We start from the raw sequence: 18,304 nt of genomic DNA on the forward strand, positions 1-18,304 counted from the left end.
GGGCACTGGGTAACTATGGTGACAGCAGGACAAGGGGCTGCTGTCCAAGTCTTGCCATCCCCACGAGTTGTGCGTCAATCCTCTTTATGTCAAAGTTCCTCCACTGCTTCTGCCTCCTCAACCTCCTCTCGGTCTTCCACCTGCACCCAAAGCCTGTCTGGTCATGCCACAAGCTTTCTAACTGCGCAGAAGGGATCCTGCACACCTCCTTACTATGCTGGCAGTAGGGCTCAACGTCATCAGGCGGTTTTTACTTTGAAATGTCTGGGAAATGTGAGTCACACAGCTGAGGAGTTGTGGTCAGCTCTGGAGAACCAATTTCATGAATGGCTGTCTCCACTGGACCTGAAACCAGGGAAGGCCGTGTGCGACAATGCTGCAAACCTGGGTGCGGCCCATCGCCGGGGCAATGTCACACACGTGCCTTGTATGGCTTACGTGTTGAACCTGGTTGTCCAGCAATTTTTAGCCCACTATCCCAGACTAGATGGCCTTCTGCAGAGGGCACGGTCGCTGTGTGCTCACTTCCGCCGTTCGCATCCCGCAGCTCAGCGACTTACATCTCTACAGAAGTCGTTGGGCCTGCCACTTCACCGGCTAAAATGCGATGTGCCTACCCGGTGGAATTCAACTCTGCACATGTTGCAGCGACTGTGGCAGCACCGACAAGCCCTGGTGCAATATGTTCTGACGTATAGCCTGGGCCAACGAGATCCAGAGGTGGGGCAAATCACGCTGGAGGAGTGGTCTCAGATCAGGGACCTATGCACCCTTCTGCACAGTTTTGAAATGGCGACGAAGATGTTTAGTGCTGATGATGCCATTATCAGCATGACTATTCCGGTGATTTACATGCTGGAGCACATGTTAAACAGAATTCGGAGTCAGGTGGTGGCACAAGAGGAGGTGGAGGAAGTAGAGGAGGAGGAGTTGTATGCGGAAGGGCTAACATCTGCAAGGTCCAGACGGTCGGCAGCACCAAGGTGGCAGGCATGTGAGGGTGGGGGAGATGGTTTTACCAGGGCACATGGTAGCAGCCAAACTAGTGAGGAAGGTGCAGGAGCCCAGGAAGAAGTGGAGGACGAACTGATGGAAGACTCATCAGATGAGGGAGACCTTGATCACATTTCTGTTGTGCGAGGTTGGGGGGAGAGGACAGAGGAAGGAAGCATGATTGTTACCTCGCCACCAACACAACAGGGACTTGGTGCTCCTGGATGCGCAACACACATGAGTGCCTTCTTGCTGCACTACCTGCAACATGACCCTCGAATTGTGAGAATTAGAAATAATCCTGACTACTGGGTTGCCACACTGTTAGATCCCCGGTACAAAAGTAAATTTGCCGAAATTATTCCTGCCATAGAAAGGGATGCACGCATGCAGGAGTATCAGCAGAGACTGTTGCAGAATCTTACATGTGCTTTTCCACAAAACACCAGTGGTGCACGTAGTGAATCTCACAGTTCCAACTTGCCAACCGTGGGACCGTCAAGTGTTCAGCACTCAAACCGTAACAGAACCACAGTATCTGCTGGTAACATCAACTTTGCGGAATCATTTCACCACTTTTTTAGCCCATCCTTTGCAAGGCCACAGGAGACAAGAAGTCTGACACATAGTCAACGCCTAGAGACGATGGTACAGGAGTATCTCCAAGTAAACATTGAAGCCACGACTGTGTCACTGGACCCTTGCTCTTTTTGGGCTTCCAATCTGGATAAATGGCCGGAGCTAGCCACTTACGCCTTGGAGATCTTGTCATGCCCCGCAGCCAGCGTTCTGTCTGAACGTGTGTTCAGCGCTGCTGGTGGTGTGCTGACAGATAAGCGCACGCGGCTCTCCACTGATAATGTAGACAGACTCACGTTCATAAAGATGAACAAATCATGGATCTGAAACGACTTTTCTACCCCTGTGTCATCCTGGGGAGAGTAAAAGCTTGATGATTGGTTAAAATCACCCTACCAACCGTTTTAAGCTTTCAAATTACTAATCATGTTTATCTGTATCTTGACTGGAAAATAATTTGGGCTTTGTAGCAGTGTGCAGCACTGATCCTATTAGGCCATCTATAATAAGCTCCACCAGATTTAAAATTAAAAATAATTTTTAGCTGCATCTAGCCCGGAAAATAATTTTGGGGCTCCGAGATGCGCAAGACACATAAGTGCCTTCTTGCTGCACTACCTGCAGCATGACCCTCATATTGTCAGAATTCGAAGTAATCATGACTACTGGGTTGCCACACTCTTAGATCCCCCAAACTTTTCGATCAACCTTTTCATTTTAATAAAGACCAAAAAAATGGTCATTTTTGAAATTATAAGCATTAGCAGGTTGTTAGAAACTGAAATCAAACAGTTTTCAACTCAAAACTTTATTCTAGGTGATGTTACATTTTCACATAGGACCCCTTGTTCGAAAGGAGCTTCTGAACTCTCTCGTCCATTGAATTTGTCAGGTTTTGGATGGTTTCTGCTTCAATTGTTTTGCATGAGGACAGAATACCCTCCCAGAGCTGTTGCTTAGATGTGAACTGCCTCCCGCCATCATAGACACTCCTTTTAATGATGCTCCAAAGGTTCTGAATGGGGTAGAGGTCAGGGGAGCATGGGGGTCACACCATAAGTTTGTCCCCTTTTATGCCCATATCAGCCAGAGATGCAGATGTTTTATGTGCAGCATGAGATGGTGCATTATCATGCAGAAAAATGATCTTGCTGTGAAATACACGGTTCTTCTTCTTGAACCATGGCAGGAAGTGCTGTTTGAGAAAATCCACATACATTATGGAGTTCATCTTTAGCGCCTTCAGGGATCCTAAAGGGGCCGACAATCTCTCTCCCCATGATTCCAGCCCAAAACATTACTCCACCTCCTCCTTGTTGGCGCTGTAGCCGTGTTTGCGTGGGGTGTCCATCAACCAGCCATCCTCCACTCCATCCATCTGGACCATCGAGCGCTGCATGGCACTCATCCGTGAACAAAACAGTTTTGAAATCAGTCTTCATGTAATGTTTGGCCCACTGGAGCCGTTTCTGCTTGTGTGAAGTGGATAGAGGAGGTCGACAGGATGGCGCATGCACAGCTGCAAACCTCTGAAGGACCCTGCATCTTGTTGTTCGGGGGACGTTGGAGGCACAAGCAGCTTCAAAAACTTGTCTGCTGCTATGACAAGGCTTTTTTGCCGCTGCTCTTTCAACCTGACGTAATTGCCTGTAGGAAAGAGTCCTCAATTTGCCCTTATCAGCACGCACACGTGTGTACTGTGAATCAGCTACATACTTCTTGATTGCCAAGACACTTCATCCTGATCATCGCAAAATGTTGATTGTAGTCATGCCTTGACCTAAACACTCCACAATTTGTTGCTTCTCAGCAGCCGACACATCCTTTTTCTTTCCCATTTTGGCAGAAAATGTAGGCTGCTTAATAATGTGAGAGAGCCTTCTTAAGTAGTCTTGCCTTTCATTGGACACACCTGCCAAACTAATTAGCACAGGTGTCTGCAATTGCTTACAGTGATATAAAGAGCCCTGACACACATCACCATCAATGAGTTTAACTGACAAACAAACAAATTCTTCCCTTATCACTCCTAAACACTTTTTGCATAATAATTTGGAACGCAGTGTACATGTGCTTTTCCACAAAACACCAGTGGTTCACGTAGTGAATCTTACAGTTCTAACTTGCCAACCGTGGTCTGTATGGAATTGTTCAATAAAGGGCCCAAAATTAAGATAACATAGATGGGAGAGGTCTCTATGAATAGGAATTCCTAAGTATTTGATACCCTGTGAGGGCCAGGCAAAGGGAAAGTTGGACTGGATTGAATCCTACATCGATTTGGGGAGGGAGACATCGAGGGCCTCAGACTTCGCTGCATTGATTTTAAAATTTTACCATGTAACAAAGTGATCTATTTCAGCCATAACAGCAGGGATGGATATATGTGATTGAGTGATATATACTAGGACATCATCAGCAAATAGAGAGCACTTGTACTCGGTGCCTCCCACCTCAATCCACCTAATATTGGGGTTATGGCGAATTGATGAGAGCAGGTGCTCCGTCACTAGGATGTATAAGAGAGGGGACAGAGGACATCCCTGCCTTGTCCCATTGGTGATTGTGAAAGGTGATGAAAATCTTCTGACGCACCCCCTGGGCCTTGGGACACCCGGAGCCGGACCCTTTTTGGTGGATGCTGGTGGTTGTAGTCTTCGTGGCGGCGACCCGGTTCCGTGGCTCAGGGCGGTCAAACCAGTGGCGGAACTATTTATGTGGTTTTGATGTTTAAATGTCCGACTACGCCACTCGTGGATTGCGGTCAGAGTGAACCGCCGCTACAGGGCAGACCGCTGTGGCTGGTGTTGTGGGTGCAGCAGAGCGTAGCATAACTCCCCACGGGAGGAGTATAGCCTCAGGGCAGTGTATGCGGAGGATGGGGGTGATGGTGCAGGGCAGCAGCAGTAACGACACGGAGTCAGTGATGCAGTCCAGGGCCTTTACTCACAGTTCTTATTATCCAGACCACGTCTGCAGGTAACGGCTGCCCACGTCGTACTGTGCTCACCAGCTGAGGGGCTCAGACAACTCCCAGATAACTTTGGAGCACTTCACAGGACCCCCTTTGTGTGTCCTTTGTCTGGCCTTTCTTACCAACACTTCTGTCCGGCTGCCTCGGGCCTCCTCTTGGTAAACTTGGCGCCAGTTTCCCTGACCCTATGTGGTGCCTTCCTAGCGGGTGTAGCGAGGGGCTGCGCCACATAAAATGTCAGAGCCTCCGGTTTCTAGCTGAGGGTCGTTTCCTGCCTCCACTAGTTCGGGGACCGGTCTCCCCCTTTGGCCTGACCCCTCCACGCAGGTGGATTCGGGCGTGCGGTAGCGACTCGCCCGTCCGCACCCCTGGGATCCCTTCATTCCTCGTTCCTGGAGCCTTCTCCGCTCCTCTTCCTTCCTTCTCCCTCTTCCAGGCCTGGGCCTCTGTTACTAGGCCCGCCTCCGGAGCAGAGCTCATGCAGAGCCCCTGCTCCCTGCCACTTCTGCTCAGACTTCTCTGCACTGAACTAAGATGGTGCCCACCTTTTATACTCCCTTCTCAATGCACCCAGGAACTGCTTCCTCCCTGCTCCTGCACTACAGGGTTCCCCTTCCTCAGTGTTCCCTCCCCCCACTCCAGCCAGGGACAGGGACTGTCGTGCCCATCTCAGGGGCATATTGGTCGCCCTGCCCCACGGCAATGTGGTGTAATGCATGCAGGTGTCGGGTCCTGATCCACACTCCATCCTTACCTGAGAGTGAGATATCACACCTCTGGGTGAGGTGCAATACGTCTGTAGCAACCGAGCCCTCAGGGTGCTACAGTTCCATTTATCTTCAGCCTAGGTGACGTATTGCGATACAGGGCCGTGATTTTGGCTATAAAAGGGTCCCCTAGACCCCTACCCCAAGCTTTTTAAGAGAATCATATATGGCGTGCCAGGAGACTCTATGGAATGCTTTCTCAGCATCCAACGAGAGTATCTAATTACAAATTTTTAACTGCATCTAGCCCAGGAAATACTTTGTGCCTAGTAGCAGTGTCTGCTAGTCAGCGGATTATCCCAGCTGTTAAGCAAGCTACACCACCTGTAGTTTAGGCACTTAATTTTTTCAAAGGAAATGCTTCGGGACCATGGGATACTTAGTGAAGAGCATCAGGAGGCACCCCAAGGCATAGGGGCTGGGACTGGCAGTAGGATGCCTTGCGGTGGACAGCCGAGCTCGATCCTCATAAAAGCTTTTTAACTGCAGCAGCTTTAGTGGACGCTACTGGAGCTGGAATTACCGCGGCTGCTGGCATGAGACTTGCCCTCCAATAGATCCTTGTAAATGGATTTAAAGTGTATTCATTCAAATTAGAGAGACAATTTAAATTAAAAAGCTTAGAGCTGCCTCCACCACAGGGGGGCTCGCTCGACCCACCAGCGGACAGGCACCAGTATTGGGAGAGGGGGGCTGGCCGTCAGGGTTCACCGCGGCTCTGGCACAAACCCGGCGACACGGAGGTGGCACGGGCAGGAGCGGACTGGCCGTGTCGGCTTCTCACTTTTTGGATTTTAGAAGGGCATGACATGCCTATATCTGTGTCTCCCCCTCCTTTTACTCCTCCACCTCTTTTATTTTCGCATGACTATATGTACTTGTCACTTTTCCATGTGTTAGTTATGTCTTCTGAGCAGTTTGTCAGCTTTTGGACACCTTTGAAGGTGTTTTCTATGTGTTTCTATGTGTTTTTGTTTGCCTGCCATTGGTTTTAACGGTGTTCGAAGGTGTTCGACGAACAGTTCGACGAACAGTTCGGCGAACACACGGGTGTTCGACGAACCGAACCGAACTCGAACACTACGGGGGTGGCTCAACACTAATCAGAAGGATGCTGGTATTTTGCAGAGATGAAATAGCGCAAGAGAGAAAGCAAATGAAAAAAAGAAAAAAGAATGAATGTGTGCACTTGTGAAAGGGAATGGAAAAAAGGCACAGAAGAGAGTGACCCCTGCTGGTGGAAGGAAAGAAAAGGCAAAAGCCTACAGCACCTGGTATTCCTAGGCAGTCTCCCATCCAAGTACTAACCAGGCTCAACCCTGCTTAGCTTCTGAGATCAGACGAGAACAGGCGTGTTCAGGGCGGCGATGCCGTAGGCAGAGACAAGCCTCTCACTTGCTGCTTTTATACTTTGAAGTCTGGCTGCCGGCTGCCCCTTCCAGTGCTTAGCAAGACAAGGTCCTTTTGTGCTTTCCCTTCTCTTCAATTTTTTTGCTGGCTTCCTTAAAAGGTCTTGTAGACACAACGCCCCACTCAGAGCCGCTGAGCTCACTGATCGGCTGCAGCGCTGTCGACGGAACGTCAGCTTCACGGCCAATGCCACAGGCCGGGAGCAGAGGCGAGACTCACCGGTAGACCCGGGTAGGGTGAGTAGAGCGTGGTTAGTTGCTTTCTAATAGCCTGCAGCCGGGGAATAACTTTTAATGAAAGGGAACAATCCCTTTGACTGTCTGCAGCGCGCCACACCTAGTAAGCGCACTCTCACACACAAGCCAGCATGCACACGTGCTCGCACGTGACAACACCCCCTATCTGCCTCTACAACCTATCCGACACCATGCGTCAGACTCTCCTGTCTGTTTTATGATTTCAGGGCCCTAGCAGGAATCACCCCCCCCTCCCCAATTCCTTCCGCACCTTCCTTGCACTGAGGTTAGCTCTTTGTCAGCCGTCTGGCTTGGTTACACAAGCTTCTTTGCAGAGAAACATGTTACTTCTGCTGGCCCTCGCTAGGCGGCCGGCATCCAAAACCTTCCCTGTGCACCTGCTGAAAGCCTGGCCCCTTCACGGCCCCGGGTTCTTTTAACGCCATCATTTCCACACAGCGAGCTGCGGAGTCAATAAGCACTCCTAGCCGTGGCAAGGAGCTCGGTGTCAGGTCTGCGTGAAGGGCAGCGGGGTAGCGTACTTAGCTGCCAACTGGCTCAGAGGCCTTGGGGCTTCCATCATCTAAGTTACTTAAGGTCGGTGTCCGGCAAGGCACCTTTCCATGCTAGCCGAGCTGGGCAGTAGGGCAAAACGTCATCAAAATGGTCTACAGCACCAGGTGTTCCCAGGAGGTCTCCCATCCAAGTACTGTCCGAGCCCAGCCCTGCTTTGCTTCTGAAATCAGAAGAGATTGGGTGTATCCAAAGTGGCATGGCCAGTAGACTTTGCTCGATCCATCGCCCGGCCAGCCTTTCTCAGGATCGCTTGATGGCGAGCAATCTGGCCGTGACGGGGCGGGCTCCGAAGGGTCCATGCTAAGGCTGTTCCGTCCCTACAGGTGTGGTTTGTTTAGCTGTGATTCACATGCCGCATCAGGTGTCTTCAAAAATGTCTCGGCGCAGGGTCTCCTGCAGGCTAAACCCTTCATCGCGGTAATGTGACAGAAAGAGCAAGCTGGACCCGTAACTTGGGGGCGGAGCGAGACGTCCAGGGGTGAATGAAGGAAGAGGGTGAGATGGTTGCCAGTGACTTTGAGCTGCTCTTCAGAGGGGAGGGTCGTGTTGCCTGCAAAGGTCTTCTGCTTGGGGTTACTGGTGGTTGCCTCCAGCCACGCGGGAGACGCTGGTCCTGGTGAAAAGGAGCCTAGTATTAAAAGTAAAGAAGCAACAATGCTGGAGGCCCACGGTGATCAGAAGAATGCTGGTATTTTGCAGAGATGAAATAGCGCAAGAGAGAAAGCAAATGAAAAAAAGAAAAGAGAATGATTGTGTGCACTTGTGAAAGGGAATGGAAAAAAGGCATAGAAGAGAGTGCCCCCTGCTGGTGGAAAGAGGGAAAAAGCAAAAGCCTACAGCACCTGGTATTCCCAGGTGGTCTCCCATCCAAGTAATAACCAGGCCAGACCCTGCTGAGCTTCCAAGATCAGATGAGATCGGGCGTGTTCAGGGTGGTGAGGCCGTAGACAGAGACAAGCCTCTCAATTGCTGCTTTTCTACTTTGACGTCTGGCTGCCGGCTGCCCTTTCCAGTGCTCAGCAAGACCAGGTCCTTTTGTGCTTTCCCTTCTCTTCAATTTTTTTGCTGGCTTCCTTAAAAGGTCTTGTAGACAGAAGGCCCCACTCAGAGCCGCTGAGCTCACTGATCGGCTGCAGCGCTGTCGACGGAACGTCAGCTTCACGGCCAATGCCACAGGCCGGGAGCAGAGGCGAGACTCACCGGTAGACCCGGGTAGGGTGAGTAGAGCGCGGTTACTTGCTTTCTAATAGCCTGCAGCCGGGGATTAACTTTTAATGAAAGGGAACAATCCCTTTGACTGTCTTCAGCGCGCCACACCTAGGAAGCGCACTCTCACACACAAGCCAGCATGCACACGTGCTCGCACGTGACAAGACCCCCTATCTGCCTCTACAACCTCTCCGTCACCATGCATCAGACTCTCCTGCCTGTTTTATGATTTCAGGGCCCTAGCAGGAATCACCACCCCCCTCCCCAATTCCTTCCGCACCTTCCTTGCCTTCCTTGCACTGAGGTTAGCTCTTTGTCAGCCGTCTGGCTTGGTTACACAAGCTTCTTTGCAGAGAAACATGTTACTTCTGCTGGCCCTCGCTAGGCAGCCGGCATCCAAAACCTTCCCCGGGCACCTGCTGAAAGCCTGGCCCCTTCACGGCCCCGGGTGCTTTCAACGCCATCATTTCCACACGGCGAGCTGCGGAGTCAATAAGCACTCCTAGCCGTGCAAGGATCTCGGTGTCAGGCCTGCGTGAAGGCGGCGGGGTAGCGTACTTAGCTGCCAACTGGCTCAGAGGCCTTGGGGCTTCCATCATCTAAGTTACTTAAGGTCGGTGTCCGGCAAGGCGCCGTTCCATGGTAGCCAAGCTGGGCAGTAGGGCAAAACGTCATCAAAATGGTCTACAGCACCCAGTGTTCCCAGGAGGTCTCCCATCCAAGTACTGTCCAAGCCCAGCACTGCTTTGTTTCCGAGATCAGAAGAAATCAGGCGTATCCAAGGTGGTATGGCCAGTAGACGTTGCTCGATCCATAGCCCGGCCAGCCTTTCTCAGGATCGCTTGGTGGCGAGCAATCTGGCCGTGACGGGGCGGGCTCCGAAGGGTGCATGCAAAGGCTGTGCCGTCCCTACAGGTGTGGTTTGTTTAGCAGTGATTCACCCGCCGCATCAGGTGTCTTCAAAAATGGCTCGGCGCAGGGTCTCCTGCAGGCTAAACCCTTCATCGCGGTAATGTGACAGAAAGAGCAAGCTGGACCCGTAACTTGGGGGCGGAGCGAGACGTCCAGGGGTGAATGAAGGAAGAGGGTGAGATGGTTGCCAGTGACTTTGAGCTGCTCTTCAGGGGGGAGGGTCGTCTTGCCTGCAAAGGTCTTCTGCTTGGGGTTACCGGTTGTTGCCTCCAGCCACCCGGGAGACCCTGGTCCTGGTGAAAAGGAGCCTAGTATTAAAAGTAAATAAGCAACAATGCTGGAGGCCCACGGTGATCAGAAGGATGCTGGTATTTTGCAGAGATGAAATAGCGCAAGAGAGAAAGCAAATGAAAAAAAGAAAAGAGAATGAATGTGTGCACTTGTGAAAGGGAATGGAAAAAAGGCATAGAAGAGAGTGCTCCCTGCTGGTGGAAGGAAGGAAAAAGCAAAAGCCTACAGCACCTGGTATTCCCAGGTGGTCTCCCATCCAAGTACTAACCAGGCCCAACTCTGCTTAGCTTCTGAGATCAGATGAGATTGGGCGTGTTCAGGGTGGTGTGGCCGTAGGCAGAGACAAGCTTCTCACTTGCTGCTTTTCTACTTTGAAGTCTGGCTGCCGGCTGCCCTTTCCAGTGCTCCGCAAGACCAGGTCCTTTTGTGCTTTCCCTTCTCTTCAATTGTTTTGCTGGCTTCCTTAAAAGGTCTTGTAGACAGAAGGCCTCACTCAGAGCCGCTGAGCTCACTGATCGGCTGCAGCGCTGTCGACGGAACGTCAGCTTCGCGGCCAATGCCACAGGCCGGGAGCAGAGGCGAGACTCACCGGTAGACCCGGGTAGGGTGAGTAGAGCACAGTTAGTTGCTTTCTAATAGCCTGCAGCCGGGGATTAACTTTTAATGAAAGGGAACAATCCCTTTGACTGTCTGCAGCGCGCCACACCTAGGAAGCGCACTCTCACACACAAGCCAGCATGCACACATGCTCGCACGTGACAACACCCGCTATCTGCCCCTACAACTAGTGTTGAGCCACCCCCGTAGTGTTCGAGTTCGGTTCGGTTCGTCGAACACCCGTGTGTTCGCCGAACTGTTCGTCGAACACCTTCGAACACCGTTAAAACCAATGGCAGGCAAACAAAAACACATAGAAACACATAGAAAACACCTTCAAAGGTGTCCAAAAGCTGACAAACTGCTCAGAAGACACAACTAACACATGGAAAAGTGACAAGTACATATAGTCATGCAAAAATAAAAGAGGTGGAGGAGTAAAAGGAGGGGGAGACACAGATATAGGCATGTCATGCCCTTCTAAAATCCAAAAAGTGAGAAGCCGAGACGGCCAGTCCGCTCCTGCCCGTGCCACCTCCGTGTCGCCGGGTTTGTGCCAGAGCCGCGGTGAACCCTGACGGCCAGCCCCCCTCTCCCAATACTGGTGCCTGTCCGCTGGTGGGTTGAGAGAGCCCCCCTGTGGTGGAGGCAGCTCTAAGCTTTTTAATTTAAATTGTCCCTCTAATTTGAATGAATACACTTTAAATCCATTTACAAGGATCTATTGGAGGGCAAGTCTCATGCCAGCAGCCGCGTAATTCCAGCTCCAGTAGCGTCCACTAAAGCTGCTGCAGTTAAAAAGCTTTTATAAGGATCGAGCTCGGCTGTCCACCGCAAGGCATCCTAGTGCCAGTCCCAGCCCCTATGCCTTGGGGTGCCTCCTGATGCTCTTCACTAAGTATCCCGTGGTCCCGAAGCATTTCCTTTGAAAAAATTAAGTGTCCAAACTACAGGTGGTGTAGCTTGCTTAACAGCCGGGATAATCCGCTGACTAGCAGACACTGCTACTAGGCACAAAGTATTTCCTGGGCTAGATGCAGTTAAAAATTTGTAAGTAGATACTCTCGTTGGATGCTGAGAAAGCATTCCATAGAGTCTCCTGGCACGCCATATATGATTCTCTTAAAAAGCTTGGGGTAGGGGTCTAGGGGACCCTTTTATAGCCAAAATCACGGCCCTGTATCACAATACGTCACCTAGGCTGAAGATAAATGGAACTGTAGCACCGAGGGCTCGGTTGCTACAGACGTATTGCACCTCACCCAGAGGTGTGATATCTCACTCTCAGATAAGGATGGAGTGTGGATCAGGACCCGACACCTGCATGCATTACACCACATTGCCGTGGGGCAGGGCGACCAATATGCCCCTGAGATGGGCACGACAGTCCCTGTCCCTGGCTGGAGTGGGGGGAGGGAACACTGAGGAAGGGGAACCCTGCAGTGCAGGAGCAGGGAGGAAGCAGTTCCTGGGTGCATTGAGAAGGGAGTATAAAAGGTGGGCACCATCTTAGTTCAGTGCAGAGAAGTCTGAGCAGAAGTGGCAGGGAGCAGGGGCTCTGCATGAGCTCTGCTCCGGAGGCGGGCCTAGTAACAGAGGCCCAGGCCTGCAAGAGGGAGAAGGAAGGAAGAGGAGCGGAGAAGGCTCCAGGAACGAGGAATGAAGGGATCCCAGGGGTGCGGACGGGCGAGTCGCCACCGCACGCCCGAATCCACCTGCGTGGAGGGGTCAGGCCAAAGGGGGAGACCGGTCCCCGAACTAGTGGAGGCAGGAAACGACCCTCAGCTAGAAACCGGAGGCTCTGACATTTTATGTGGCGCTGCCCCTTGCTCCACCCGCTAGGAAGGCACCACATAGGGTCAGGGAAACTGGCGCCAAGTTTACCAAGAGGAGGCCCGAGGCAGCCGGACAGAAGTGTTGGTAAGAAAGGCCAGACAAAGGACACACAAAGGGGGTCCTGTGAAGCGCTCCAAAGTTATCTGGGAGTTGTCTGAGCCCCTCACCTGGTGAGCACAGTACGACGTGGGCAGCCGTTACCTGCAGACGTGGTCTGGATAATAAGAACTGTGAGTAAAGGCCCTGAACTGCATCACTGACTCCGTGTCATTACTGCTGCTCCCCTGCACCATCACCCCCATCCTCCGCATACACTGCCCTGAGGCTATTCTCCTCCCGTGGGGAGTTATGCTACGCTCTGCTGCACCCACAACACCAGCCTTAGCGGTCTGCACTGTAGCGGCGGTTCACTCTGACCGCAATCCACGGGTGGCGTAGTCGGACATTTAAACATCAAAACCACATAAATAGTTCCGCCACTGGTTTGACCGCCCTGAGCCACGGAACCGGATCGCCGCCACGAAGACTACAACCACCAGCATCCACCAAAAAGGGTCCGGCTCCGGGTGTCCCAAGGCCCAGGGGGTGCGTCAGAACATTTTCATCACCTTTCACAATCACCAATGGGACAAGGCAGGGATGTCCTCTGTCCCCTCTCTTATACACCCTAGTGACGGAGCACCTGCTCTCATCAATTCGCCATAACCCCAATATTAGGTGGATTGAGGTGGGAGGCACCGAGTACAAGTGCTCTCTATTTGCTGATGATGTCCTAGTATATATCACTCAATCACATATATCCATCCCTGCTGTTATGGCTGAAATAGATCACTTTGTTACATGGTAAAATTTTAAAATCAATGCAGCGAAGTCTGAGGCCCTCGATGTCTCCCTCCCTAAATCCATATAGGATTCCATCCAGTCCAACTTTCCCTTTGCCTGGCCCTCACAGGGTATCAAATACTTAGGAATTCCTATTCATAGAGACCTCTCCCATCTATGTTATCTTAATTTTGGGCCCTTTATTGAACAATTCCATACAGACCACGGTTGGCAAGTTAGAACTGTAAGATTCACTACGTGAACCACTGGTGTTTTGTGGAAAAGCACATGTAAGATTCTGCAACAGTCTCTGCTGATACTTCTGCATGCGTGCATCCCTTTCTATGGCAGGAATAATTTCTGCAAATTTACGTTTGTACCGGGGATCTAACAGTGTGGCAACCCAGTAGTCAGGATTATTTCTAATTCTCACAATTCGAGGGTCATGTTGCAGGTAGTGCAGCAAGAAGGCACTCATGTGTGTTGCGCATCCAGGAGCACCAAGTCCCTGTTGTGTTGGTGGCGAGGTAACAATCATGCTTCCTTCCTCTGTCCTCTCCCCCCAACCTCGCACAACAGAAATGTGATCAAGGTCTCCCTCATCTGATGAGTCTTCCATCAGTTCGTCCTCCACTTCTTCCTGGGCTCCTGCACCTTCCTCACTAGTTTGGCTGCTACCATGCGCCCTGGTAAAATCATCTCCCCCACCCTCACATGCCTGCCGCCCTGGTGCTGCCGACCGTCTGGACCTTGCAGATGTTAGCCCTTCCGCATACAACTCCTCCTCCTCTACTTCCTCCACCTCCTCTTGTGCCACCACCTGACTCCGAATTCTGTTTAACATGTGCTCCAGCATGTAAATCACCGGAATAGTCATGCTGATAATGGCATCGTCAGCACTAAACATCTTCGTCGCCATTTCAAAACTGTGCAGAAGGGTGCATAGGTCCCTGATCTGAGACCACTCCTCCAGCGTGATTTGCCCCACCTCTGAATCTCGTTGGCCCAGGCTATACGTCAGAACGTATTGCACCAGGGCTTGTCGGTGCTGCCACAGTCGCTGCAACATGTGCAGAGTTGAATTCCACCGGGTAGGCACATCGCATTTTAGCCGATGAAGTGGCAGGCCCAACGACTTCTGTAGAGATGTATGTCGCTGAGCTGCGGGATGCGAACGGCGGAAGTGAGCACACATCGACCGTGCCCTCTGCAGAAGGCCATCTATTCTGGGATAGTGGGCTAAAAATTGCTGGACAACCAGGTTCAACACGTGAGCCATACAAGGCACGTGTGTGACATTGCCCCGGCGAAGGGCCGCACCCAGGTTTGCAGCATTGTCGCACACGGCCTTCCCTGGTTTCAGGTCCAGTGGAGACAACCATTCATGAAATTGGTTCTCCAGAGCTGACCACAACTCCTCAGCTGTGTGACTCACATTTCCCAGACATTTCAATGTAAAAACCGCCTGATGACGTTGAGCCCTACTGCCAGCATAGTAAGGAGGTGTGCAGGATCCCTTCTGCGCAGTTAGAAAGCTTGTGGCATGACCAGACAGGCTTTGGGTGCAGGTGGAAGACCGAGAGGAGGTTGAGGAGGCAGAAGCAGTGGAGGAAAAATGACATAAAGAGGATTGACGCACAACTCGTGGGGACGGCAAGACTTGGACAGCAGCCCCTTGTCCTGCTGTCACCATAGTTACCCAGTGCCCAGTCAGCGACATGTAACGCCCCTGTCCATGCCTACTCGTCCAAGTGTCTGTGGTGAAATGCACCCTGTCACACACAGAGTTTCTCAAAGAAGCGGTGATGTTGTGTGCGACATGCTGGTGGAGCGCAGGCACACCTTTCTTTGAGAAGTAGTGCCGACTGGGCATCTGGTACTTTGGCACTGCGACGGATATAAGGTCTCGAAAATCCTCTGTGTCCACCAGGCGCAAAAGGCAGCATTTCTGTAGCCAAGAGCTTGCAGATGGTGAAATTCAACCTCTTAGCTTTCTCATGGCTAGGAGCAAATGGTCTTTTACTTGTCCACATCTGAGGGACCGAGGGCTGGCTATTGTGCTTAGACGGGGTTGATAAGGGTGTCCCCAGCAAACTGCCGGTCTGTGAGGAAGATGCAGGCGGACATGTTAGGTTGCCTTGATCCAAAGGTGGTGCTATCGATGTCGGACAGCGCTCAAGACCAGCTGGTGTTACCACCTCCAAAGAAAATGATGACCTGCCAATCACGCTGGCTGTTGCGGGTAAAGAGGTGGCAGGTCTGCGCCCCAAAACAGGTGTGACTGCTGTCCCCCCAGTCACAGAGGATGAAGAGGCCGCGGATGCACAAGATATGGCAGACGGTGGTTGGCCCGGCCAGCTAGACCGCATTGTAGCACACTGAGCTTCCCACTGCAACTTATGCTTCATGTCCATGTGCCGGTTCATGCATGAAGTACTCAAACTATGTATTTTTTGGCCTCTACTTAGCTTTTGCTGACAAATGTTACAGATAACACGAGTTGGGTCATCTTTATCGATCTGAAAAAATGCCCAGGCTATGCAAGGCTTAGCACCCATGCGACCTGAAGAGCCACCACGACTTGTGGTGAGAGGCAGAGTTGTGTTTGAGGATGCAGTTGTTGACGTGCTTCCAGTACTACGTCTCTGTCCAGGAAGGCGCAACCTGACCTCGTCGTCACTAGCATCTTCCTCCACCTCCTCTGCTGACCTCATCTCTTGGCTGACTGTGGGTTGACAGTAAGTGGGATCTCCGACCTCATCATCATCACCCTGTGCGTTATCACACCCGTCGTCCTCAGAGCCAACCTGTTCCTGCCCTGACAAAAAACTAAAGTTGTCGCTCCAATCAGGTATTTGAGTCTTATCATCGTCTTCCTCATTGTCTCCACCAACAGGAGTTACAGTTTGGGAATGAGGGTCTACATTATGGTCAGAACCTTCTGCGTCTGGTCCTGGATCCGACTCATAAAGATTCTGGGCATCAGTGCAGATCATTTCCTCGTCTGGATTCACAGAAGCGCTGGAGTCGACCTCTGATTCCCAGGCTATAGTATGAGTAAACAGCTCTGCAGACTCAACCATCTGTTCTACCTCATACTCAGACGGGCAGCTGGAGATTTGGGAGCTGTGAGGAAGCAAGTGCGATTTGGGTGACACCTTTGAGGACTGGAGTATTTGTGATGTTGAAGTTGATGTGGAGGAGAGCCCACTTAAAGGAGCACTTGATATCCGTTGAAGCACCTGCTGTTTTTGTGCCTCATCTGGAATTTGTAGCGATTGGCGTGGCCGTAAGAAAGGGATCTTATCACATTGTCCGCTAAAAGAAGTAGACATTTTAGTTTGGCTGGAAGATGGTCTTTCTTCTGCACCTACCCCACGGACACAACCTTTTTTCCCCTTCCCAACACGCCTATTCCCCTTTCCACCAGCAGCAGGCCTTTTTCCACTCATTTTGGAGGTTAACTAATTCACAACTCTGGAGTTGTTTGCACAAAAAAACAATGGATGGTAACCGAGCAGAGCTGAGTGGCGAAACTGTGGTATTAGGCCAAAACTATTGGCTGGGTTAGATGCAGAAAAAAATTATTTTTAATTTGCAACCTGATGGAGGTCAGTATAGATGGACTAATAGACCAAGTCCCACACACCGTTAGAAGCCCAAATATTTTTTCAGAGCTAGATGCAGAAAATTTTTTTATTCAATTTGCAACCTGATGGAGGTCAGTATAGATGGACTAATAGACCAAGTCCCACACACTGCTAGAAGCCCAAATATTTTTTCAGAGCTAGATGCAGAAAAAAATTATTTTTAATTTGCAACCTGATGGAGGTCAGTATAGATAGACTAATAGACCAAGTCCCACACACCGCTAGAAGCCCAAATATTTTTTCAGAGCTAGATGCAGAAAAAAATTATATTCAATTTGCAACCTGCTGGAGGTCAGTATAGAAGGACTAATAGAACAAGTCCCACACACTGCTAGAAGCCCAAATATTTTTTCAGAGCTAAATGAAGAAAAAAATTATTTTTAATTTGCAACCTGATGGAGGTCAGTATAGATGGACTAATAGACCAAGTCCCACACACTGCTAGAAGCCCAAATATTTTTTCAGAGCTAGATGCAGAAAAAAATTATATTCAGTTTGCAACCTGATGGAGGTCAGTATAGATGGACTAATAGAATGATGCTATGCCCAAAAGATTTTACTTCACTAGGTGCAGTAAAAAAATTGGTATTCTATACACAAGTGGTATATCTTGCAACACAGATAGGCTACTCCACTGACTAACACACTCTGCAATAGGCCAAAAAGGATTAGCTTTGCTAGATTCAGCCAAATGCTGTGAAAAAAACTTGCACAGCACTGGCACAGACCTGCCTGGCAAAAACTGATAGGAACTGATGTAACCTAGTCCTGAAAAGGACTCCAATTACAATTAGTCTTTACTCCCACAATCTATCTATTTAAGAGCACAGACCTGCCTGATAAAAGTCGTAGGAAATGCTGTAACCTAGTCCTTAAAAGGACTGCAATCACAACTATTCCCTACTCCCAAGCTATCTGTAGATTTGTGCGAAAATTGGCTTGAAATTAACAAGGTATAGCGCACACAGCAACAGCGGTGCCGTCTAACACGCAGCTGCAGCAGTGAGAAAATGGTGGCGACGGGGAAAATGGCTTGGTCTTATAGGGCAAGGACATGTGACATACACTGCCAATCACACATGCCCTTGCTTGTGTGAAAAAAAGCACTTCGCTCCGTGTGTGCGCTGCTGATAGGCTGACAGATTGCACCTCCCCACTGCAAATGCGGGAAAGAGAAAAAAAAATGGAGATCTTCATTGTTCCTGCAGAGATCCATCCCCTGCCCCTCCCCCCGCCCCGCTGTACACTCAAACTGCGTATTAACATTAATTTTCATCATTACTGAGAAAAAATCCAGTTATGATTTTGGTGCACGAACAGTTATCGAACATAACCTCGAACAGCCGAATTTTTCTCAAATTGTTCGTGTTCGCCGACCGGCTCGAACACCGCCCAAAACAGCTCGAATTTGAGATTGGCGAACAGTTCGAGTAGAACAACGCTCATCTCTAC

The 18,304-nt window shown here is 50.6% G+C and overlaps 1 non-coding gene and 4 pseudogenes across 1 annotated transcript; all 5 read right to left on the reverse strand.

Annotated features, from left to right (window-relative positions):
• Positions 1-6,572: 6,572 nt before the first annotated feature.
• LOC141268191 (5S ribosomal RNA) lies at positions 6,573-6,691 on the reverse strand (annotated as a pseudogene).
• A 933-nt stretch (positions 6,692-7,624) lies between these two features.
• Positions 7,625-7,744, reverse strand: LOC141269473 (5S ribosomal RNA; annotated as a pseudogene).
• A 621-nt stretch (positions 7,745-8,365) lies between these two features.
• Positions 8,366-8,484, reverse strand: LOC141267979 (5S ribosomal RNA; annotated as a pseudogene).
• Positions 8,485-9,425: 941 nt separating this feature from the next.
• LOC141269693 (5S ribosomal RNA) lies at positions 9,426-9,545 on the reverse strand (annotated as a pseudogene).
• Positions 9,546-10,166: 621 nt separating this feature from the next.
• LOC141266548 (5S ribosomal RNA) lies at positions 10,167-10,285 on the reverse strand. The gene has a single exon (XR_012320582.1). It is a non-coding gene; the product is annotated as a 5S ribosomal RNA (ribosomal RNA).
• Between the last annotated feature and the right edge of the window lie 8,019 nt (positions 10,286-18,304).

Source organism: Phyllobates terribilis, unplaced genomic scaffold (genome assembly GCF_046119375.1).
Source record: "Phyllobates terribilis strain yellow unplaced genomic scaffold, ASM4611937v1 Scaffold_4__5_contigs__length_816908805, whole genome shotgun sequence".
In the NCBI taxonomy this organism is placed as follows: domain Eukaryota; kingdom Metazoa; phylum Chordata; class Amphibia; order Anura; family Dendrobatidae; genus Phyllobates; species Phyllobates terribilis.